This window comes from Lathamus discolor, chromosome 7 (assembly GCF_037157495.1).
Source record: "Lathamus discolor isolate bLatDis1 chromosome 7, bLatDis1.hap1, whole genome shotgun sequence".
NCBI classification, from domain to species: domain Eukaryota; kingdom Metazoa; phylum Chordata; class Aves; order Psittaciformes; family Psittacidae; genus Lathamus; species Lathamus discolor.
The window spans coordinates 14,655,193-14,680,463 of NC_088890.1; the positions used below are offsets into that span (position 1 = coordinate 14,655,193).

The 25,271-nt window shown below is 44.4% G+C and overlaps 1 long non-coding RNA gene across 3 annotated transcripts; it reads right to left on the reverse strand.

Annotated features, from left to right (window-relative positions):
• Positions 1-609: 609 nt before the first annotated feature.
• Positions 610-19,185, reverse strand: LOC136018069 (uncharacterized). 3 transcript variants are annotated; one of them, XR_010614220.1, is made up of 5 exons: positions 18,821-19,185; positions 17,821-17,923; positions 16,385-16,597; positions 11,639-11,737; positions 610-1,346 (listed from the first exon to the last, which is right to left on the reverse strand). It is a non-coding gene; the product is annotated as an uncharacterized LOC136018069 (long non-coding RNA). The 3 variants fall into 3 exon arrangements; XR_010614221.1 differs by lacking the exon at positions 610-1,346 and adding an exon at positions 7,318-7,402; XR_010614219.1 differs by lacking the exons at positions 610-1,346; positions 11,639-11,737 and having other exon boundaries at positions 12,815-16,597.
• Between the last annotated feature and the right edge of the window lie 6,086 nt (positions 19,186-25,271).

Here is a 25,271-nt window from a genome sequence, read left to right on the forward strand (position 1 = left end):
GGCCTTTATAAATAGGCAAAAGCTCATAAACATTGCAAAGAAAGGTGCAATGAAACGCTGGAGAGCCAGCTGGGTTTCAGTGACTTGCAGCAGAAATTGTTTAATGCTGCCTCATGCTCCAGATTGGCTCCTGGCAGGATTAGGAAATACGAGAGCGGATAATCTTTGAATGCAGTGTTAGGAAGAGCTCTGCCACTCTCCATCATCCCTGCAGCAGATGCCAGGTACTGGGGAAACCTAAAGCAGGAGGCACAGGGGGATTTGGGTGGTGTTGGGACCAGACACATCCTGTGCCTGGAAGAGGGTAAATTTAGATTAGACCTAAGGCAGAAGTTCTTCCCTGTGAGGGTGCTGAGGCACTGGCACAGAGTGCCCAGAGAAGCTGTGGCTGCCCCATCCCTTGCAGTGTTCAAGGCCAGGTTGGACACAGGGGCTTGGAGCAGCCTGCTCTGGTGGAAGGTGTCCCTGCCTGTGGCAGGGGGTTGGAACTGGATGAGCTTTAAGGTCCCTTGCAACCCAAAACATTCCATGATTCTGTGAAAACCAAGAATTTTAGCTTGGTTTATAAATTTAGGTCTCAGATTATCCTGCAGCTGCCAAACTCCAAGCAATGATTTAATAGCAAGAGTAATTACTTTAATGAATCAGATACAACAAATTGGATAAGGCCCTGAAGAATGTTCTTTTGAGCCTACATTGGCAGATGGCTGGGGTAGCTCGACAGAGGAGTAGGCTTGCTAACAGTGCTTGCTTTGGGGAGGAAAAAAAAGCAACCAATAAACAAACAATTAAAAACAACTTAGAAAAAAAACCCTCTTCTAAGCTGCATTTACAGCCTGAACCTCTGTGGGTTACGGGGTGTTTCTGGTGAACTGTTTTCCATGAGTGAACAAATGCCGTGTGATTTGATGTGAGGAAGTAAGCGGCAGGGCTCATCTCTTTGTAATAACTTTGCTTCTATATTTCCAGGTGTAAAAATGAGATACTGTTCAAAACCTACAGCTTTATGAGCTTTCAGCTCTGTTTTAATTATAGCACCAGTTCTAAAGAGCGAAGATCTAGTATGGAAATGTACGCAGGAAAAGCTGCTTCACTTGAGATACCGCAGCTTCGGTAGGGCTGGCGTGTGCAGCTCTCAGGGAGAGAGGAACCTGGGTTTCTTTTCATCAGACCACAAAGCTTACTTCTGTCTTTCATCCCTCCTCTGTGCAATGCAAAGTTTGTGTTTGGTGTTCAGATGGGGCAATTCCTTGTTGCATTTGGGCAATTGGGACCTTCAACTGTCCTGCTGAGTCATATGGTTGTGGTCAGCAACACGGTTGGCAACTAGGGACCACGTAGGTGCTCTGGTGGGATAGGAAGAGAATCAGAAAAAGGTAAAAGCATGGGTTGAGATAAGAACAGTTTAATAACTGAAATAAAGTAACATTATTATAATTAATGTTATTATAAAAATTGGAATTATCATAATTTTTAGAGACAGAGGAATAAACCCCAAGAAAGACAGGAGTTGCATATAATAATGTCTCACCATTCACCAACTGATGCTCAGCTTGATCCCAAACAGCAATTGGTGGCTCCTGGCAAACTCAGTTCCTATACTGAGCATGATGTTCTGTGGTATGGAATACCCCTCTGGCTAGTTTGGGTCAGGTTCCTGTCTCTGTACCCTCCTGGCTTCTTGAGCCCCTCCTCAATGGCAGAACATGAGAGACTGAAAATTCCTTGATAAGGGTAAGCGCTACTGAGCTACAACCGAAACATTGGTGTGTTATCAGCGTTGTTCTCAAACTAAAGCCAAAACACAGCACTGCACGAGCTAGCTAAAAGCAGGACTGTATCCACCATTATTCCATACCATTTACATCATGCCATGTCCCAGCTCTACTTACCTCCTGAGCACTAAGCAGACATCTTCTCTCTGGTCAGTGTTGTTCAGTTATTTTTCAAAGGAGAGCCTGATATTGCTAAAGCCATCAAAATATGTGCGCAGCTTATTAAACAAATTCCCCTTTTCAGGCTGGATTCTCATGAAATCTGAGAAGTAAGTGCAGAGATTCAGTAGGCTGAAGGACTTCGGCTGTGCAGCTCCTGAGGAGAAGGGTTTATCAGAAGACACAGCTCTTCCTCATTCTGAACCAACATTTCCTGTGATTTCAGCAACGATTTTCAAGCTACTGTGGGGTGCACAGTCTAACATGCAGCAAGCACGTTGGGCAGAGCTGCTATTTTATCCCCATCCCTTGATTACTCTTTGCACTTCCCTCATTTGTGGTATTCTCACTTATAATTCTCATCATTTACATTGTTTGCCTTCTGGCCTACAAGTACCATTTTAAATGGTTCTCCCATCAGTCTTGTTTCTCAAACCATGGTCTAGGGATCTCTAGTTGACAGCAGGGAACTATTGATTGATATCTCTATAAGTAGGCAACAAATTGAAATGCAACTCAGCAGAGTTCCCGGTTGGGAAGAATTGCCCACACCAACTATTTGTGCATTCATTTGAAGAGGAAAGGAAGCAGTCAATGCTGCTATTCAGAAAAATAAACAGACATGTGACTTAATACTGAAGAAAGTTCCTAGAGCTTTGCATTCATACTCTTTATGGAAAGAAAGGTGGCATTTAAGCAAGAGCTTCCAGTACTCATAGAAAGATTACATAGAGTCTCATAGGAACATCCTTGTCCTGTTTCTTTGCTCCACCAGCTGCATATATTGCCAGTTAAAAACTCCCATTCCCAGTATCTCACCAAAATTATTTCACCTTCCAGGTCAGATATAGTGGAGAGCTCCTCTCTGCCCATGCTCTTCCTCATTCTGCTTCATTTCTTGTCCCAGTTTCCTTTTCTCCAGCCACACCATTTCTCTGCAGACACCCAATCTGTCACCTTCCTGCCCCAGCTGCCACCCTGTCTCTCTGCCCACCCGAGACACTCTCCCTATTTCAGACCTCAGCTCCCTCCACCTCCCAGTGACACCCTCACACATTTACTCAGGATTTAATCACAGTTTCTGCCTACCCTGTCTGCCATTTGAGCTTTGACTCCCGTACGGTGCAGTTTTCATCCTTTCTGCTTTCAAATCAAGGGGCTTCCTTCTCCCCATTCAGGAAAATAAACCTAATAAATTCCTCTCTGCATAACTGCATACACACAGCAGCTCACAAGCGTAACAGCAGGAAATCCTGCTCCCATTTAGGATGGAAAAAGTCCGAGAGGGATGAAACCCGCAGAAATTTAACTGCTGCTTTGCTGCAGTTGTCACAAGAACAGCACATGGCATATCTCTGATATACATGAAAAACCAGCAGCCACATACAGAGAGATAATTCTTCCAAGCATTGTCAGTTCACATGCAGGGCTTTGCTAGACAGCCAGAAGCAACCAGATGTTTCGAGGGGGAATCCAAAAGCCATTTTATGAGGGAGAACAACAGGCCAGCTACCCCAGGTCTCGGCAGGACAGCCTTGCTCTCCACAGCCTGCCTCACATAAGATGCTGTTGCCAGGTCTAATAATTGCATTGCGAGGTTTGCATCTGCTTCTCTCTCAGAAGTTTCCAGTTCTGAGATTTAAAATACACCCCCCCTTTGTCATATCAATACCACAGAAGAAACAAGCAGAATTCATATTTTAAAATGTAGTTTCCAAGAGCATGTCATCAGTTTGGAACAAAGTCTGAAACCCTGTCAGTCCCAGGGTGGTTTTATCAGCAGAATTGAAGGTGATTAATTCTGCAGCTGGGCTCTTGAATGAATTGTGTTACTCTAATGAATCATCCACTAATTCCTAGCCCTCCCTTTCTTCATCTCTGCTGTATTTGGATAGATTGCAGAAGGATTCAAGGGGAACTGGACAATCTCTGTTGTTCAATACCCTTGTTTTGATTCTCACATGTTCCTCTTTCCAGATGCTAACTCATGACACTGGGTAGCAACAGCAGCAGTGGCGCAAACAGAAGCTGCAAGAGCAATGTCATACTGACTTGGCATTGGGGAAAAAATAGCCTTGACTGGGGAATAAGTCACTGCCTCTGGTTTTTCGTCAGAAACAATTTCCACATTAGAGACTGAGCTTGGTGCTTAAGGCAGAGGTTCCTAGGTCCAGATGGAGGGTGTTGGGGTGTCACAACTGCAGGGACAAATGGTCAGTCTTCCCTGGTCTGGGTTGGCATTCAGGGAAGGGATTTGGAGGATGGAGAAGAGAACCTGAGGGCTCTCACCTTCAGTCCACGGCCTGGAAAGAAGCATCTGACAGGCTCCTGGCCCGTAACACCCAGTCGCCCTTGCATATGGTGGTGCATTTGCAAGCTGAGAGGTAGGCAGATGACTTTTTCTTCAAGTGAAAGACAAGGTTCTCCTGAGCTAACATGACTTTAACCACTGCATAAAGAAAGATGAATACAAAGCCAAGACCAAAGTCAGAAGAGCTGGAAGCAGGCTATGTGTGATCAGCTCCTCCTGAGGACCAGAGGGTTATTCTCACAGAGGAAAATAATTTGGGTCCTGCTTCTCAAAGACAACTGCAGGAAAGCACACAACTCGTCCTGCCAAGCTCTGCTGGGCTTTTGCAGGCTCTCTGGGAGGGGGAAAGATGGCAGCAGAAGCAGCCAGAGCTGGACTCCAGCAGGTATCAGCATGCTGGCACTCGTACACAGCCATAGACAGGCTGGGAAACACAGTAAAAGTCCATGGAATAAAGTTTGTGAGGGCAGCCTTATTTGGCTAGCGTGGCATTGCAAATCCAGTTAATTCAACTGGTGCAAAGGCCAAAGCAGATGTAGATAAACCAGGTTAAACTCTCACTTATGCTGATTTAATGTAATTCGGTACGGTATCAGTGCTAGCTAAACTGATTATAGAATTAACTGGTTTAAATACATTTGCCCTGAGTACCTGCATTTGTTTAACTAGACTGCTTTAAAAATCAAAGGTGAACTGTACACCCCTGCCAGTTTTTCCCTGTTGGATTTAAACCAGTACAACCTGTAGAGACATGTAAGAAACTGCTTTAAACGAGGAGCAAAGTGCACGGAGAAGAGGACTTGGCCCAGCAGCACTGGTCTCCAGTGCCTTATTCTCAGCTTTCCTGAGAAACTGTGTCATGTTCACATCAACAACACTTAGGTCTAAATTTGTTGCGTGAAAATCCTATTATAAAAGGTGAGACCAAAATCGCAGCCTGTTTTTCAAAGCACACATAATCTCATCAATTTAGGGGGAAGGCGTTTGTTTTCTTTCTCACTGTCCAATAATAGTTTTGAATGGAAACAGCACAGATTTTTTCAGTGAAAACTCTCTATTTCAATACAGTCCCGTGAATGTACCCTGTGCTTCGTCTGTCTTTTGAGAGATTCATTACAAGTGCTATTTGAAGAGAATAAGGGGTTTTTTTTTACATTAGAAGTATGATCATTTGTAATTAGTAGTCATAATGAGCTGAAATACCAAGACCCTCATATTTGTGCTTTGTATCAGACCTTTACCCACACATCACGGAACACAAACCCTCCCCGAATGTCTAACAATACCCAGCTGAACTCAAAATAACATATTAAAAATTATTCTATTTCATATTAAAATACTTGCCACCTGAAGTCAGAATCCCTTTGTTTTTTCTCATCTGCAGTATTTCTATTGCAATTCATTTCTATGTTACCAAAGAGTTTGTTGTCAAATAAAAACTGAGCAGTGAGGGAATCACAAATCCAAAGGGAAAAAAAAAAAGGTCTTTAGTACATAAAGCCTGCTGAGGCTTGTGGGGGTTTTATAGAGAAGAATAAAGGATACAGGCCAATTTGCTGGGGGGCTGTGTTACCTTTCACACTTTTGGATGTGCAGAAAAGAACGCCCTCAGCTAGCAAGACAATGTGGCAAGTATTTTAAATCTGTATTATACAGGGATAATTGGTAGCATCAAGGGCCAAAACTATATATAGCTGAGATCAAAAACCCATACCAAAAATAAAGGATTCCCAAAATTCTTCTTGAGCGATCACTAAATGCTTTACTCATGCGTGCCTACTGCAGAAACCCCAGAAAGGGATTTAATACTTTTTTCTCTCAGCAGGCTGCCATTTGATCTGAACAGGCAACCTAAGTCTGTGTCATTGCCTCCATCTACCTGGAAAGATAATTTGCTGGAGGACATTTTTCTTTAGAGGCAAGAGGCTTTGTTACAAAAAAGGGAATTAAAGGCCTGATAACTCATCCCAACATGCTAAACATGGATCTATCAGACACATTGCCTACTTGTGAAAAAAGGCACCTGATTCATCAGCTATGAAGAAAAGATGCCCCTTCCCTCAACATAAATCCAGGGATGATTTTGAATGTTTGCTTCAAATATGTGCATACAAGAAGCAGAAAATGAGCAACTTGCCCAATAATACAGCTCAAACCACTACTTATTTTGGAGGGCTCACTTTGGCAGTCCTTTGGGAAGCACCGATACCCAACACTACTTTCTGCAGTGAGAGGCTTGATAAAGAATAGCACAACTCCGACCAAATTGTACACAGCTAAGTGACTGGAATACACAAACACTTGGCTTAAGCTTCCATACCCTGCTAGATGATACAGTGCATGGGAACAGGGTATACAAACTGCTTCAGATGGCCTCAATTATTTGGCACAGTGGCTAAAATGGATATGGCTAAAATGAGCTGACTTCTCTCTGAGGAGCTAGTCAGTAAGAAAGCCAGACCTAGAGCTCATGTTGTCTGCTAATGTTAATGACATTAATGCCATTACTGTGGCAAAATGGAATAAAAAGTACATTCTGTACTGTTGTGGGAGAATGGAGAGAACACCCTCTACGGATATCCCTGAAAACTCATTGCACAGCAGGCCTTAACCCAGTTACTTACAACACAAAGGCCTTGCTCAGCAGCAAGGTGATGTCCTGTCTCTTGCAGAGATATAATCAAATATGTGGTTGAGGCTGACTCTCATAATGCCCTACAGAGCATTGCACATGAGGTCAATTAGCACCTCTGGGACAAGGGCAGTCATTTCCATTCAAGGCATGAAAGCCTCTCAGGTCTGCAGAAGCAGCACAAGGTGCAGTCAGTGGCACTTCCCTGTATCCCAAGTGTTCATAAAGCTTTCCTTGATGTTAGCAAGTCTATTAATAGAGCCTTGCAAGCAATCAGAACTGCTCCACCAGCCTGGGAGGGGGAGTGTTGGTGACATCATGTTCCAGCTGAAAGTCATGTAAAATCCTCTATACCTTCTTCTGAAAGACATTGGCATCATCAGCAAATGTAAATATGCAATCACTGCACCTTGTAATTAATGGGAAGTTGCAGGCCCAGTTAGCACTGCAGATCCTCTTCCACCAGCAGTGAGTGAACAGGATTCTTGTCTGGCTTGGCCATTGTCAGTAAAATTCACAGCACACCTAGATGCAAAGGAAAACACTTAACCATATGCTGACTTTCACAGGTCTGCTGTATCCTCTTTGTTTTGTTTGTGTGGCAGAGCATGGTCTGAAGCTACCATGGCCATCAGCTCCTTTTGCGAGCAGAGAGGGCTTTGCCATGGGTTTCAGCAGGAGGTTTATGCCTTTGCTGACTGCAGACACATTTGAAATCCCACATCAGCACTCTGGGGAGATGCTGTCTGAGCTCATGGCAAAGTGCTAATACTGGAAAGATCATGTAGGCTTCATTAAGAAATAGTTTTGTTCTAGAGTCTCTATCTCATTTTTTAGAGCACTCAGGAGACAACAGAACCACCACATTTCCTCTTTGCACTCATTTTTCTGATCAGAGGCCTGAAGTGCTCACTGCCAGATGTTGCCCTGTTTTCACACAATCCATGTGACACAGTCATCAATGCCAGCAGCTACGTTTGCCTGTGAGGTCAATGCACACAGCAGCCAGGAAAAGCTTCCATGGATAGCTAACTGGGGCACATATGCAAGAACATATATATTAAATACTGTGTTTTTGGTGGGATTTCTAAACATCTCAAGCTGCATGTCTTGCTTAAACCACCAAACATCAAGCTGTTCCTGCTCAGCATCACACCACCCCCATGCTTATTATTGTCATCATTCTTGCACACACATCATGCTATTGGTGATACTGAGATATATTATTTTAAGTGAAGAAATAACGGGAACAAACAAACAGCTACTTCTTTTATCCAGATTCTGGCCTGGATTTCTATAGGGCTTTCTGGAAAATTGCATTATTATGGTGAAGAGAGAAGTATGTTAAAACTGTGCCAGTGCATATATTTACAGTCTCTCCTACACTCAGGGTGAAGAAATAATTCACCACAAATAATGACATTCTGTTCCCATTCCAGCGTTGCCCACTTCCTCAGATCTCCATGCAGCTGCGGCACTAGCAACCAGAAACAAGAGCCATCCAGACCAGGAGAGGGCAGGGAATGCTGCCACAAGGTATGGGAGGGCACCTTACCACGCAGTAGGTTTCACATCTGCATGGGGATGCCACGCTCTCTGCCACCCACAGCTTGGAACCCCCCCAATGCTCCTGTCCTACTTCGTTTTCTCTTCCTTTGCTATAGAAGTAAAGTCAAAGGAAAAACCCACCTGGAAAACATTCAGTCCAGCAACGCTAGTGACTACTGTCAGGTTTTAGACCCATCAAAGGCTTGAGGGGAGCCCTCCAGTACCAAACCAGCATAGACCAGCTGAAGAAATATGAGGAGTCTTTAAAGGCTCTCATCTGGGGGACAAAAGGACCTCCTGTTGTGTGCAAATGAGTCAAATATGCCAACCAAGGAGCTGCTCCTAGGACCTTTCTGAGTACATTTGTTTGGTCAGAGAAGAATCTGGACCTGTTCTCCTCTGCTGGAAAGGAAACATTAGAAATGAGAAAGCAGCAGAGGGGAATTCCAGAGAACTGAGACGAGGAGCAGAGAAAAAACTGTGACATGTCTGGCATGCACCTGACTGATATTTCACTTTTAAAAACGCTCCCAGTAGATAAATTCAGATAAAGGGGTTGAAGTCTTATGATTCAAACACGTGTTAAATATGAAACCACATAAATGAAAATATCAAGGATACACTGACTGATGAGGCAATGAGCTCTGTTCTGTAAACATTCTTTCACAGGAAAATCATGTGCCTTTTATGAAGAAGTTGCTTTCTTTTGGCAAAACTCTATTAGAATTCAGTAAGCCACATCCAGCTACTCACAGTGGGATCAGAAGCTTGCATTAGGCCGCTTTATATCCTAAGGACCTATTTCTTTTAGCAGCATTGTCGTGTTCTGTCCATTAAGCGTCACCTTGTCTGTGCAAAACAGCCGCAACGGGGTTCCAGGGAGTCATGGGGCTGCTGAGCCATGTGCCATGGGGGAAGCTCTGAACCTGGGCTCCTGTTCCTGCTGGCTCCAAGCTACAGTCAGAAAGTCAGGCAGGAAAGTCCTTCCAAATGGCTGCTCACCCACCAGAATTAGGTCACTAAGGGGGAAGAAACGTCCCTGCAGACTGTAACGGTGAGAAACTTCCTACACGAGCTATGTGGGACTGGCAGGCTCCACGAATGCCACTCAAAGCACCCTCCCGCCTCCGGGCTCCTTCGGAGAACACATAGGCAGTGGGAATTTTCCATTCTCTCCTCTTGCCCGTTCCCAGCTTCTCTGGAACACCTCAGAGTGGGATTTATTGAAACACCTGTGACATGGGTGCTGGGGAACTCCAAAAATACACAGTTTGGGGGTGTGCCTGCAGTTGAGAGTTGCAGTACTTGGCTGCCCAACAACTCCACCCTGGAGCCTGCTGCGATGCGCGGACCTTTCTACTGAATGGGCCCAAGATGCCAAGCAGCTGTTTTGCAATGGCTTTGACTACGCAGTCAGCACAGGAAGCCACAAATACGCTCACCAGAATCACCCCCACAGTTGCAAAATTAAGTACACCAATATGCATGACAGTTTTTCCAGGACTCATGCCCTGCAGGTGTATCTCTGTTGCTCAGTACTACTTAGGCTTTAATTTCTCCCATCTGATATACATTGTCCTTTTAGATTATCTAGGTTGACATGGCTATCCCAGAGTTAGCCGCCCAGTGCTGTCTTGGAGGTTTCCACCAGCGATGCCACCAGTCTCTCTCACCAACCACACAAAGATCCTTCAGGACCCATTTTAAGTCAACACCTAACTGCAGAACAGCTAGGACTGAGATGAACTTTACCATAGGCCAAAGATCAAAGCATTATGGTGAAGCTTAAATCAGATCAGTATGAAGCTAACTCTGATCTACCAAAGTGATGCTTCCACATGGTACCAAATTCAAAACCCAGAGAACAACACAAGAAGGAAATTAGTTTAGAACAGAGGAAGAGAAGTCTTTCCAACTGTAACTACTGAAATGTCTTCATGCTTAGCTCTGCAGAAATGTCAACACAATCTTAAGGACATTTATCTGGAATTTTACACTAGTATGCTTGTATCCCTATCGTAGCCCACAGACTTGCAAACCACAGGACTCTGACAAACCACGTATGGCCCATCACACACACAGCTGTTTACTCATGTCGAATATTAGTGTCTTCCATGAGTAGCCCTGCTGTAACTGGTGGGACTGTTTCGTCAGAGAGGTACTGCTCAACATGAGTAAGAACATTACAGCATGGGAGAGGGTGAAGATGTGCAATGAGACCAAACACCAGTATCTCTCCAAAATGATTCTCCAATGCTTTTGAAATCAGGTTGACATCACTGTATCAGCAGCTCTCTCTCTGGTGTGAGGCCAGATAGGATGCTCCAGTCATTCTCAGGACACAGTTGTATTCTTTTTCAAGAAATCCCTTGTCCCATTACCAGACTTCTCCCTTCCACCACCCTCCTTGAAGGGACTTGGAAAGAAAGATGTCTCTTACCAAACCAGCAGCTCAGTAAAGCCAGTGAAAGGCTTCCAGCAGCAAGGAACCATTTTACCCCCAAGTCTGCATCCATAGAATCACAGAATAGTTGGGGTTGGAAAAGACCTTAAGATCACCTAGTTCCGCCCCCCCTGCCACTAGAAGGGATGCCTCACACTAGACTATATCACCCAAAGCTCTGTTCAACCTTGAAATCCACAGCCATTTCAAGCCTCTTTTCCCTACAGGTGTACTCCCAAGCGCCCACTCCAAGACGCACCAAAGCACAGCAGCTGACTGCAATCAAAAGTGGTATCTCGACCATCTGTTTAAAAATGTGAGACCATTGACTCATTAGTTTCATGTAACTCTACCATCACAATGAAAAAACACACGCCTTCTAGAGAACAATATCAACACAAGTGGGAGGACAATATCTCTGCAAGATGGGGTGTGATACTGCACATAAGAGCAATTCTCTTCGGATTTGCACTATGCTCTATCAGGTCTGAAGCTTCTGTAGACTGGCACTTGCTGTGTTTATGCTGGGGTCCGGGCTGTTCCCTCGCAATGGGCAGTGTTGCTGGGGTCCTCTCCTTTGACAGGATTTTGGTGATGTAAAGCTGGGTGGCAGTTGGTCTGCTTTTACCACTCTATTTTAGAGTACTTTTTGAGCCAAAGTTGTGTGAAATAGACAAAAAGAAAGTGTAAGCAGAAACCTTTCCCACCCTCGCCTTCCGCTGTCCCAGTCCTGATTCTCTGGGATTGTAGTGATTCCAGGGGTTACTCACAGACTGACCAGAGCCGCTCACAAGAACTTTTCCAGACGAGGAGGAGTGAAAGCCGGTGAAGAGTAATTTAACAGAGTATGCCTCAGCTCGTGGAAGCTGCTGAAGAAAACATAAAGGGAGAGGGAAGTCAGACCTCTGTTGGGTTCAACATTTGAAAGTTGAAGTCTCCTGGTTATGAGGTCACCGTGCTCTGCTGAGCAAGTGGAAGGAAAACATTTTCTCTTTGCAGCATGACTTCAAGAAAGGAAGTTGTGTGGGCAGAAGCACTGAGGTGACTCTAAATACAGTGGTGTTTCCTTCCCCAGAACGCAGGTTTGGGTTGCTTTCCTCCAGCTGGGGCAACTTCAGTGGCAAGAAGTAGGGAGGAAAATATTCAATACCTCTTGCTTTAGAGACATTTATCTCTACAGCCAATTATGACTCCAGCCATGAAGTTTGTAATGCTGCCTCTCATGGAGTTTATTTACTGTAACTTCCTTTTTTGAGTGGGCTGTTTATTTTTAAGCAAGTGTTGTTACATTTTTCACTAGATTACTAATAGCCACGTGCTCTGGCTGCTGAAGCTGATGTAACTGTAGGTCAGGATCTTAGCTCTTTCTTTAGCCTGTCCCTGAAATAAATATACAGAGGATGAGCTCAGGGTTTTCTCTAAGAGCCCTGTGTACCTTCCACACGGAAGATAGAGTCCCACTTCCAGCTCAGGTCTCTGAGCTGGAGGGGTACAATAGTTTGGTTTGAGACTTACGTGAAATCTCTACCCACCATCAAAAGGGCTTTGCAAAGTGCAGGGTTAAGGCAGAATTCTGCGTGTAAAAGTACATTTGTAACAGCCCCTTTTTTATGATGCAGCTCTTGCAGCCAACAATAATGCAGGAACTTCTCTCAACAGCTTTGGAGACTGCTTTTCAAGTACCAGCAGAAGTTTTGCTGCAATCTCTGGCTCAGCCAGCAGCAAGATACTGCAGTATACACCCAAACACTCCCCTGGCACTGGCTTTGGGGCTCCCTTGGTCCAGCAAGCCCTTGTCCATATGATCCAGGCCACCTCAAAGCCTCCTCCCCAGTATCCCCCACCCATCAGGTATTTTATAACGCTGAGAGTTTCTGACACAGGTTTTGGGTGGGTTTGGGGTGTGTGGAAATGAGGAAATAAAACAGCTCTGGGCTTTCTAAACACTCTTCCCCTCATGAGAGTAGCTTACTGGAAGCACGCGTTCCTGGATAGGCCAAACAGCCCTGGGCTGCCCTCGCTGGGTGCAGAGCAAGCCTTGTGGAAAACAGTTACGGCAAGCAGGCTGCTTTGGGTGTCTCCTTACACTCGTCTGCGCTTTGCTCTCGGGCATTGTGCAAGATGGAGCAGGGCCAAGGGCCTCTGAGCATCGCCAGCTTTGGAGGCTGACCATCATTCCGTGCCCAAGGGAGCTCACTGAGGATACTTTATCTGCTCATCAGTCTGATGAGGATCTGGGTGTTAAACTCCTCCACTTTCCCCAAATAAATGATTTTAAGGAGACGATATACATCTACTAGTGATTTTTAGGTTATTCCTGTCTCACAGAGATAAAATGCCCTTGTCTTACCAAGGACACCATTTTTATGGTACTTCCCGTTGCTGAAATCAGCCTGAGTTGTGCTACCCAAATTTTCAGGTGATTGATGTGTCTATGTGTTTACTAGAAAATGAATTTGTTTTCTATTGTTTGAAGTGAGGGTTATTGGGATGAGTATACTCCAAATTCCTCTGAAGCTGGAGTTTTGGGATGGGCTTTGAAGCCAATATGCTTTGGATTGAGCCTTCAGCACATTGCTCAATTTTCCATTCTTTTGCAGGAAAACAGTTTACCAGTTACAGGGTGGAAAAGGGCAGCAGAGAGGTTTCCAAACAGCTCTCAGCACAGCAGTGTCAGCCCTCTCATTTAACAGCCTCACTAAACGCCATTACAGCCACCATCCTAAAGCTGCTCTGCCCTTTAGCTTTCAGACGCAGAGGTCACATCTGAACTTCCTCCTTTTAAAAGATCAAATCAGAGGTTTTGACCAACTTCTATAATTAGGGCAGATGTATTTCCTTTTACCACTTTCCACTTGAAATGCCACAGAGGCTCTGTGGAAACTTGACATTTCCCATTTTAGCAAGACAGATTAATATTCAAGTTTGTATTTGACTTGGATCACCAGCTTAGCCCACCGCTGATCACTAAGGAGCGCACAAGCTATTCCACCAAGCAGCTTGTCTTAATATTTGTGTGATTTATAGTTCAGTCTGTAGTCATTTTAAACCCTGATGTCCACAATTAGCTCCAAAACCTAGCGAGATGGAGCCTTTAAGACCAAGTTCTCACTGCATTCGGTTGCGAGAAAATAATTAGCATCCAAATTTTAATAAGGCTTATTTCCAAAACGCGGGGAGAAAACCATTCCTCAGCTCCCCGGTCAAGAGGTGTGGACACACATCCCTGTCCCTGAGCACTGGGGAGCCTGCGGATGCCCAGCGCTCCCAGTTACCCAGCCGGGACGGCAGTATCCCGGCCGGCGCTGCCGTGCGGCTCCCTCTGCAGCAGATGGTGCTGCCGGCTCGCACGGAGCCCGCCGCGCTTCCCACCCCGCCTGAAGATCACCCGCGGAGAGGGAGTTGTGAGGCGGAAAGAGCCCAGAGCAGGATGCAGACCTCCCATCCTTGTGTTCCTCACCCATCAAAGGGCCCTCCGGCATGAATTGCATCCCTCCAAGTCTCCCCTTGGAAAGGGGGCTGGGCAGAGGAAGATTATAGGGTGAATCAAAGAAAATATGTGCACAATCAGTGTTGGGAGTGAAAAAAACCAGGTTTTCTTATATAGACATAAACACACTTAGGATTCCATCCTAAAACAAAATAATTACTTTTGGCCTGACATTTTCCAATTTCCAATCAGAGATGCTGCCATGTCCTCATTTCTAAATTAAATAGGGCACCCCCTACTCCCTGAGTGAAAGCAGGGATTTAATGCCTTCCGATACACTAGAAGAGAAGCTCATCTTCTGTATAACACCCTCTGCGCTGACTCCCTGCCCCTTGGACTGCTCCATTACCCTCACATCAGACCATATCCTGGGGCAGCTACAGCCTCCCTGCAGCTGGCGAGAGCTTATTTTTCCAAGCTCAAGCTGAAATAGTCAAAATGACCCTGTGATTTTTCACCAAGGCAATATCTGAGAGCATAAATTCCTCACCACACAAAGCAACATATCAGGTCTAAATAATAAATGAGGTTGAAATGTATGGCTGCTTTAGAAAGACCAGAGACAAAGCATTACAACCTCTACTTCAAATTACTGGCTGTCGGTGAATTCATAAGAAGCCTTAGCTTACGATCAATCGGCAGATCCCACTTTTCTGTAGCATAACTCCAAGCCCAGGTTGGCTGTCTTGTGTCCTCAGAGGGACCTACAATGACCATTTCATACATGCTCCTTTAAATTAGTGAGCCTCAGTATTCCAGCAACCGAGTCCCACCCTAGGCTGGTGCCCTCTACCAAACTATCTGGCTCAAAATTCATTTGGGTGAGTTTGTCTCTGCCCACAATGAGATATATACATAAATATTCACCATCACATATGGCATCAGCTGGAGATGTAATACAGAATCTAGCAGAGGTATTGCCACCATCCCACTGCATCTTCCAGTCCCTGGAGGAAAGGACTGGCTTACGGATGATTTTACGCAAAGGCAAAATCCCTACTGTCAGGGCAGCAGCTTGGGCCCAATGGATTATTTTGCCCTCAGCTTTTTCTAGCAGGGTGCTGGAAAGCCCTGGAGGTCGGGCCAAACCTCTACCAGCTGAACAAGGCACAGGGTTCCTGCCATCCACTGCCCATCCTCTCCAGCTCATCTGGGGTAGCAAGGCCCAGGCAGAGAGGCAGGGTTTTAGGAATAAGGTCCCCAAGCCAACTAGATTTTTGAGGGGCAAACATAATATTTAATACAGAGTTTGAAGCTCCCAGGGAGTGAATGCACAGCACAGTGCGAAGTGACCGAATATGCCTGTTTCAGGTTACTGTCTACCAAGCAGAGGGTTTCTGTATCACTTTCAGATGGATTTAAAGCTGCCAGGTACAGTGTCAATGGTATTTAGTCTTATCTTAAGCCTCTTTCCCTGGACTCTAAAATAGACCAGTCTACTTTTGCAGAACAATGACAGAACTCTACAGAGCATTAAAATCCTCATTTGGGGAGAAAATTTGCTGGATTCCTTTCCAGCCCAGCAAACACATCTGTGATCTGATCCATGCACTGAAGCAGAGCCCCACTGAAGTGTAGCAAGTGTTTTTGCCTGTGCAAAGCACCTTTCAGCATAGGAGATTTGGTCAGCATTGATTGATGAACAGGTAGTTGCTGACTCGTAATGAGATTTAGGAAGAATCTTTTCCATGCCCAGTATCATTTTGATCTATGTTACTAAATCAAATTCACCTCTCGCCCTCACTGAGCAGATTACAAACCCCAGCATGATAGCAGAGAGCACAAAGCAGAAGACGTGGCACTTCTGCTCATGCTTGTAACATTCCTTTGGAGATAAGCGACTTCTCTAGATTTACAGCCATGCCCCTCTCCTTCCCTAAACAAGCAAGAGAGGATTTTCTACTTCATCAACACATGCCCATGTTCTCCTGCCTAATTCCTTGTGAATAAGCAGGTTCAGAGTAAATTATTAGCCTCATCTTTCACTGACATATCATTGCTCACTCCATATTAGCACAGTCCTTACTCTGGAAGCAGGCAGGTGATGGCAGAGATAGAGATGTATGGCTGCAGGGACTGAGCTCAATTCTTTAACCAGTCTTTCGGATTTGGGTCTAGGGAGGCAAAACCAGCTTCAGTGATGGGTGCATCAGCTCTGCCAGGGACAGACAAGCACAGCAAGGAGGGTCTGTGACTCTGCACAAGAGATGCTGGCTGGATGTATTTGGATATATCCATTCTGAAACACAGAGGAGACACACAGGGAAAAGAAACGTGATCTCTGTGTGAGTGCTATTTGAGAATGGTGACTTTAATATTTAAAGCATCCTTGGCTGCAGTACACTGAAGTTATCAACATTTTCTATGGTACACTTAGGTAGACCCTAAGGCTCAGTTCATATTGGTTGATGAGACGCTCAATATGACCCAGCAGTGCGCACTTACAGCCCAGAAAGCCAACCACATCCTGGGCTGCATAATCAGCAACAGGACCAGCAGGTGGAGGGAGGGATTCTTGCCCTCTGCTCCACTCTAGTGAGACCCCCACCCTGCAGTCCTGCGTTCAGCTCTGATGGCAACAACATAAGAAGGATGTGGACTTGCTCAAGCAAGTCCAGAGGAAGCTACGAATATGCTCTGAGGGCTGGAGCAGCTCTGCTCTGGAGCCAGGCTGGTTCAGCCTGGAGAAGAGAAGGCTCCTTAAGGGGAGACCTTAGAGCAGCTCCAGTGCTTAAAGGGGCTTTGGACAAGGGCCTGTAGGGACAGGACAAGGGAAATGGCTTTAACCTGACAGAACAGGGAAGATTGAGATGAGCTCTTAGGCAGAAGCTCTTCCCTGTGAGGGTGCCCAGAGAAGCTGTGGCTGCCCCATCTCTGGCAGTGCTCAAGGCCAGGTTGGACACGGGCTTGGAGCAACCTGCTCTAGTGGAAGGTGTCCCTGCCCATGGCAGGGGGTAGGGAACTGAATGATCCCTGAAGTCCCTTCCAACTCAAAACCAGTCTGCGACTCTAAGATTACTCAGAGAAAAATAATGTACTGAAAACCTTTATGGCACAGGAGATACGCCAACAGTAAAATTGGCCAGTGTACTTAATAGATAGAAACCCATTTGCTTCTTTTTGAGAACTTGATTAAATTTCCCATGAATTTACTTGTAATAACAATAATAGGCACCATAAATGGAAATCTTCAATGATGTGTTAGCAACGTAATTTCCTGAATTTGGCTTATATCTTAATAATGTCTAAAGCCAGCTAGATCTTAAAATACAGCTGGTATGCATTATCCCATTCCAAGTATGAGGGTGCGTATGGTCTTATTTGTGAGTCTGGGTGTGTAAAATAAATTACTTTGGTGCTGCCTGACATGGAGTTTTATTGCCTGTAGAACAATGCCTGTAAGGAGGCAGTTATGATTTCTTCTGTTTAACCTAGAAGCCTTCAGGAGGGCAGCACACATACCTTACACACTGATGTGCTCCTCCAGCACTCCTTGGATTGTTGTCAGAAGAGAAGGGGAAGCTTTGAACCAAGCCACATGGAACCGAACAAGGCAAGCTGTAAACTTAAAGTGCAAAAGAGAAGGAATTTAGAGGGGGAAGAACCACCTCTGCTCATCAAGAGATGCGCACACCCAGTCTGCGACCCTCCCTGCTTCTCAGGCCTTTTTCTGTGCTTCACATCCATGGTAAAAAGGTCAGTAGCTAAACGGCAAAGAAGAAATGGTTGTTGGGACAGTGGTCTTGAGGGAGGCATCCCTGCCCACAGCAGGGGCTTTGGGACTAGATGATCTTAAGGTCCTTTCCAACCCAAACCATTCTATGCTGAGCAAAGCTGGAGGGAGGAGAGTTGCTCTCAGATACAATTAGCCCCGTCAGTGGATAGGGCCTTTCACCAGCAGGTTCACATTATGTTCACTCAGGCCCCAAGTGCCAATATGGGAGCTGTAATTGAAGCATGGCCAAGACTTCTAAAACCTCTGCATCCCTGCCATTAATTTTGGATGGTAATGATTATTGCAGTCCTGCTAAGGGTGGGGTGGGGTGAATCACAGTACAAACAGACATCAGTGATTATCTTGTGGCATGAAGCTGAAATGAAGTGGGTGACAACAGTCATGACATACAAAGTATGTGGTCCCTCTGTGGAAGCACTGCAGGAATGCTGGGGAAGAGCTAGACGAAAGCCCAGTGAAGAAAAACACAGAACAGACATCTGCTGCAGAGGGGGCTGATGTTTCCCCTCACACCCCAAACAGGAGAGTGCTATGTTGACAACACAGAAGCATAGTGCCTGCTCTGGAAGTGCAGTGCTCCCAAGGATGAATTAAAATACACTTAAATCACTGTACTCATCCTCATAGATCTCACTGAGATCTAGACCCAAGTAGAAAGGGTGCCAAGAAATCCCCCAGGGATTAGCCCTCTGCTTAGTGATACCAAATACTGAAGAGTTCACATACCTCAAAAAGAAGTTACACTGTATTTTTCATCATGAATATACAATAGCCAGCTTTCTGCTCACTGGGAATCTTCCTAAGATCCCATAGTGACTCAGTTCAAAAGCTAAAGACTTGGCAACATAGCAACTTCATCCATAATCTCCTATTTACAGTTAAGCCAGTGCTCCTCATGTGGTAACACAGCTGCCTCAGGGGTTGGCTTCTATGCTTCCTTAGAATTAGAGGTGGGAATCCCAGCTGGATTCTTCTTTTCTTCCTGACTCATCTGTTCCTTCTGAAACAATGCAGGGTGCTAAAATATCCAACGCTATCTATACTAGCACACTGTGAAGCATCCCTCCCAAACACTTCCAGTACCACACATTGCTAAGCAGCCAGCTAAGAACCTAGTCCTACTCCTCCCTGCTAAAATACCCTGTCCTCAGCCAATGAGAAGGCACAGCTTGTTCTTGTTAACTACGTAATTACTCCATTAAACCTGATGTGTCATCAGCTTTTGAATGATGCTGTGGCCATGATTATCCATTTGTCCAAGCAGTATTGTTCTGTTATAATAAGCTCTGAGAGGTCCCTCTGATGGTGAGTGTGTATCCTCAACACCCCAACATCCTTCTTATCCCATTGGGGATTTTGCTCTTAATATAAGAGTTGTTATTGGCTTATAAGTTTAATTGCTGTCCTGCTATTTTGCAGATATTTACTCAAGCTTCCTCTACCTAAAGGCAATATGTTTACGATGGTAATCTCTGATTTTGCCATGACTTCTGTGTTGAGGTCAGAGCAGTCAGCACTCTCACCAGCTTTAAAACACAGTGTGAGACTTGGGGTGCAATGAGAAACTCTACAGCGTGTAAATGACTTGTAAAATTGGTGTAAAGAATTCCATAATGAAACAAGAAGCTTAACCCTGCACTTGGCCTCAGGGAAAAGCCCCCTTGGTACTTGCTCCATCCTTATTCTCTTCTGCTCCCTGTTGCCTTGCCTGTCCCTGTTACACTGCTCTGCAAAGGTGCTGTGGGGACACGCATGGCTTGGATGTCCAGTGTCCCCTCTGGGTGATCTCCTGACTCTCAGCAGTGGTAGGAAGCTGAGCTGGTGGTGCAGGGCCACCGCCAGTCCTCAGTTTTCCATCATTCAGCCAAGCTTCCCATCCGCCAGATTCTCCATTCCACTTTGGCAAGCCCTCCTCAGAACACAAACTTCATCTCAGGGCCTTCTTGCTGAAGCATTACCCTGTGTTTCTAGTTCCTTAGATCATCTTGGTGAAGCTCGGATTGATTTTCCACCCTGGGAAGCTCTGCTCTGGACTGGTTTCCTTCACCCATCCCTTCAGGTTGTCCTCCCTGCCCATTCCCAAGGAGCGGCAGCTGCAAAGGCCTGGCCTTGGGAAAGCTGCCCTTTCTTCAGCAGCATGTTCTGTTACACTGAGTATATCCAGGCTCTGAAGAGAAATAATTAAGGAATTATCACTTTGCTTCCATGAACAAGAGACAACCAATAAGCCTACGATATTTAACAGCCAGAAAAATGATCTAAACAAAATTGCCGTAGGATATCATAAAGTTCTGACCTGTTCCTGTTAGTTTGTTCTTAGAAAGCAGCACACCTAACCAATACAACCACAAAATGAACAGGAGCAAAGATCTTGTGCGAAAGGGACCATTTGCATTTGACATGCTCTGTCACATTGAATTTTAATTACAGCTCCCTTCTGGTGCTGGCGCAGGAGGGGAATGCTAATGATGTGCAGGAGAGGCAGCGCAGGGGAGGGAACAGCGGTGGCAATTTACATCCCAGCACCTGAACAAAGGGCAAGGTCCCCAACTTGATGGCAAGGAGCAAGTTATGTAGATATACTCGAAGTACAAATCTTCTTGGTTTAATTCCCTCTTTAGCTCCTACTCTTTCCCCCCAGGTGGTGAGCTACTGGTTGGATTAAAACACATCTAAATGAGTTTAATTTATTACATTGCAAGGTACATCCTGTTTATGACAAAAAACCCACTGAAGGATACCTGGGTTTAGCTGAACAAATCAGGACCACAGAGAGCTTCTCTAATGATTATTAAGATGTAGCTTTGAATTATTACGATGTCATGATGCTGCTTGCTTAGTGTTGTATTTGTCAGGATCCTGCTTGTTGAGTTTTATAGAAACATCTTTAGGAAGCATCACTTAAAAAATGCATCGCTCTGGTAGCTCCATAGCTCAAGTATTTCTGGCAGTGGTGACCTGTAGTCTTCTTGCATTATACACACACTTAATGCTCTGAAACGATTACAGGCATCATCAGTAACAACCCTGCTGTTTTCTACCTAGAAAGAGAGAAAGCATCTTAATCAAATGGTGATCATTAACTCACCAAGTATTACTACAGCAAAAGCTTTCAGATATGTGCATTGCATATATATATCTCAACAAAAAGTAATCAGGGCATTAGGAGTCCATGTAAAGATTCAAGAAAGGGCAGAGAAATTTGGAGTACAAAATACACTTTCAAACCCCATAAATATAATGAGAGGCTAACTCAGACTATTACATCCCCTTGAGGTCTCACTGTAGTCAGAGTTGACAGTATTCAGCTGGGCATCCTGTGCCTTGTGAAGATATTTCAGACCTCTTCTTGCTTCCCCCCTCCCCCAAGGTAAAGATATTTATGTTTACATAAATATTATACTTAATGTTATAATATATTTACATAAATACTATATTTAATATTATAATTTATGTGTATAGATATTATATTTACTATTATAAAATATTTATATTTCTCAAAATGACCAAAAGCAGCTCAATTATGTATTTAATCATGCTATTCAAACATGAACCAGCTTCCAAAGAAATGCAAATATGCTTATCAGGACAAACGTCTGATCTACACAGATTGTCTGACAATTCATTAAATCCTTAGGGATCACAACAAAGACTTTCACAATCCTTTTGTTGTAAGAGTGCGATCTATTCCTGAGGGGAAATTCTGTGTTATATTGCTGTCTGCTTGCACAATAGAAAGATGTTTTTCCTGCATTATTGGGGTTAGTAATGCAATGTTTGCTGTTTCATCACTGTATGTTCTTGCCAGAAGAATCTGTATTACCTCATGCACTATTGATAAAACGGAGTTGTTTTGGGAGAAAAAGGTTTCATGTGGTGAAATAAATTAGGCAGGAGTCTTATAAAATAAAAATACAATTGAAAGGTAGAAGTTACTGATAAATAGCATGTGTTGCTGTGCTCTCTTCTTGGTTTGTGTATTTTCTATGGATTATTATCTATTTTTTTATAGTTTCTATATTTTTTTCTCACCTTTTTCTGTCTTTCCATTCTCCTATTCTGTAAGTAATAATTAGCTCATTCAAAATTTCCCAGTGGATAAATGTGGCTGGCTTATGCCATTGAACAGTAGCATAATGAAAGGTAAGATCTGTATCTTCTATATTGCAGCAGCACTTCTTTTAACCACAGTAAGAGCTTCCTTCGCTTTAGCATCAAAGATAGATACACTCATTTTCTCAGCAACATTTCTTTCTGCCTTTTGCCAGATCAGGATGCTGTCAGTAAAGCAGCAACACGAGAGAGAATGAGCAGCTGTATTCCCAAAGCATCTAGAAATTCACTGTGGACAGCTAAGTTACCCCAAACTGTTGTTATCTTTACGCTTCTCTCATAGGGCATAAACCATGCCCAATCATTTTACATATTGCAGGAGTTAGGGGATTGTGTTTTACATTAAAAAGTCTAGTGGAATCTGGAGGGTTGATACAGTTCTTAAAAAGGGCGGAGAGATTTCACAGGGTGAGAAGCTAAACTTCAGGAAAAAAGCATAAATCATTTATTCCTCCCTCACATAGATTTTTGAAGGTGGCTTTCAATATTCTGATATGAACGTACAGAGCTCTTGGCATAGTTCAAAGTGTGACTGCGTTGATGTAAGGGCATAAATGTCAGCTGGGAATGTCTCCGCACTACAGAAGGAATATTCAGAGAGATTTCAAGTAAAAAATACTCATCCTTCTATATAAATATATGTATATATGCTGTATTAATGTATATTTACCCTTCCCAAACTGCATACTCAGCAGCATGGTCAGTGCCAGGTGAGATCATATGGCTCCAGGCAGGCTGAGATGCTCTGGCTCACATGTATGGCTTTCACATGAAGCCTGCTACTCCCAGGTTACACAGTGAGAGAGAAAGTTGAGCCCTAATGAACGGAGCCACTGCCCCTCAATACTGCAAAGTAAGAAACGCCTAATTCTGCAGCTGTGTCTGGTGCTATTTTCTCCTCCACTATTTCATGTGTTTCATGTTCATAATCCATCTGACCAGGATGAGGTCTGAGTATCTGCCAGCCATCAGTCCAAGAGGGAAACTCGGCCTTTAAGTTAGCACAAATTCCCATCAGGCAAACCTCTAATTCCTCCCTAATTAAGCTTGGCAGATGAAGCTGAATGAAAACCATGTTGTGTTCCATCCAGCATTTGAAGGGGTCTTTGCTAAATCAGAAATAAGTACTTTAATCTGTGTAAGGAGATATTTTAGGCACAAAACCGTGTCTGCAAAGGCAAATCCTTTATGCATCCCTCAGGCACATGAAAAGATCCCCCCTGGCAGAGCAGGAGAGGACTAAAATCTCCTATAGCAACCGGCCACTAGCAACGGTAACAAACAGTCTGTGGTCTGATTAGTTCAACTTTCTCAATTGTTCTATGAGAAGCAAAGAGAGATGGAGGCTGCCTGTGCAAGGGCTCAGATTTTGCACCCTGCAGTACTCAAGCATGAGCTTGGCCAGAAACAGAGAGGATCATGGGCTTGATACCTTTGTGCCTCATTTTGCCTTCCCCAAACAACAGAGTTTTGTTTCTTTCTTCACTCCAATATGGGTGCAGAAGCCCATGGAAGTTGATAAACCAGAGGCCTCACATGAGCCAAAATTATTGCTTGTACATATTTGTGCTGCATTCGCACAGAATCCTGCTGGCTTAAGTAGGAATAAAATGTTGGACTGATATTTGCTGGCATCTGGAGTTAATATTTCAGCTGTTTTATTTTTTGAAATAAAAAAGCAAGGTTATTTCCACTTGAAGAGGCTCACAAAGCTGGGCAGCTTCATGAGATAAAGCATTTGAGCTACCGCATTGGAGATAGCAGAATTTACGCCTATGCTTTTGCTTTACTATCACTGGAGCACCCACCTGTGCTGGAGACCCATGTGAAAATGAAGCAGACCCAAGCATTCCTGCAGCTTGCGAATGGCCACTTCTCTTCAGTCCATACCTTTCTGAGGTTTATTGGTGAGGGGAATTATCAATCAAAGTTCACCTTTTGAATGAAAAACTTCCTATGGCCTCAAACTTACTATTATCCTTCCCCATTTACTGCATTTCTCCTGCTATTTGCATTCTCTGCTTGGTTTCCCCCAAGTGCTACCTAAAGCAGAGAGGAGCCACATCCCCATGTTCCTCAGGGTGCTCGCTCCCTCCCTCCAGCCAAGGAGGAGGCTTGAAAATCCCCACAAGAATCTGCTTTTGTGCAATAAAAAGATTGCAGTTGAAGCAGATAACCTTTTACTTGGTACCTGTGATGCACATTACATACTGCCTCTGGCAACATCGTGAGCTGCTGCTTGTGATGGAGGCTTACTCTTCAAAGAAATAATGGTTTTCATCCAGTTTGACACCGGGAGGGGAACGGACTATCTGCCTTAATAGAAGTTAGATTTATGCAGCCCTTGGAACACCTTGCTTGGTTTACACTCAAAGGCCACCAAAATATTCACATTTAATTGGAAACTGTCAACACGCCTGTCAGAATGCCTTACCATGAGAAACAAGGGCGATTTACTTTAAAACTAACTACTCAAGTGGCTTTCACATAAGGAGGAACACACTGACTCCATTGTGACAAGTTTGCTCATTTTTCATCTGTGTTGTCTTCTGCAGGATCCCATTGAGTTATACCATTTTCTCTGCCCACAGCAAAGCCCAGGGAAGAAAATACTTGTCTACACTAACATTTTACATGTCGGATCTGTCCAAAAGCCAGAAAGCCAGAATAACGTAGTAGTGATAGCCGTAGTGTGGCAGACAGACAAAATGGTCATGCGTAATCTGTGGGGTTATGAATCTCAGCTTCACAGCTCTTATTACCCTTTCTATTTTCTTGGTTTCATCTGACAAGGTTAAAAATAATCTTATTACCCCCAAATGACTTTTCCTTCCCATCAGCTACTCCTCTGCTCTCAGCGGGTGCTGAGTGGTGCCACAGGTGAGGTTTGCTGAGTGTGGATGCATTTAGTCTGCTTCCCAAGAAACACGAAATAGAGACAACTCCAGTCCCACTGAAAGCCATAAGATGCACAGCCGGTCATTCACATTTGCTGCTACCGCTTTCTTCCTGAAGCTCATATGGTGGGTTTCATCTTGCATCCGACACGCTCTGCCACATACGT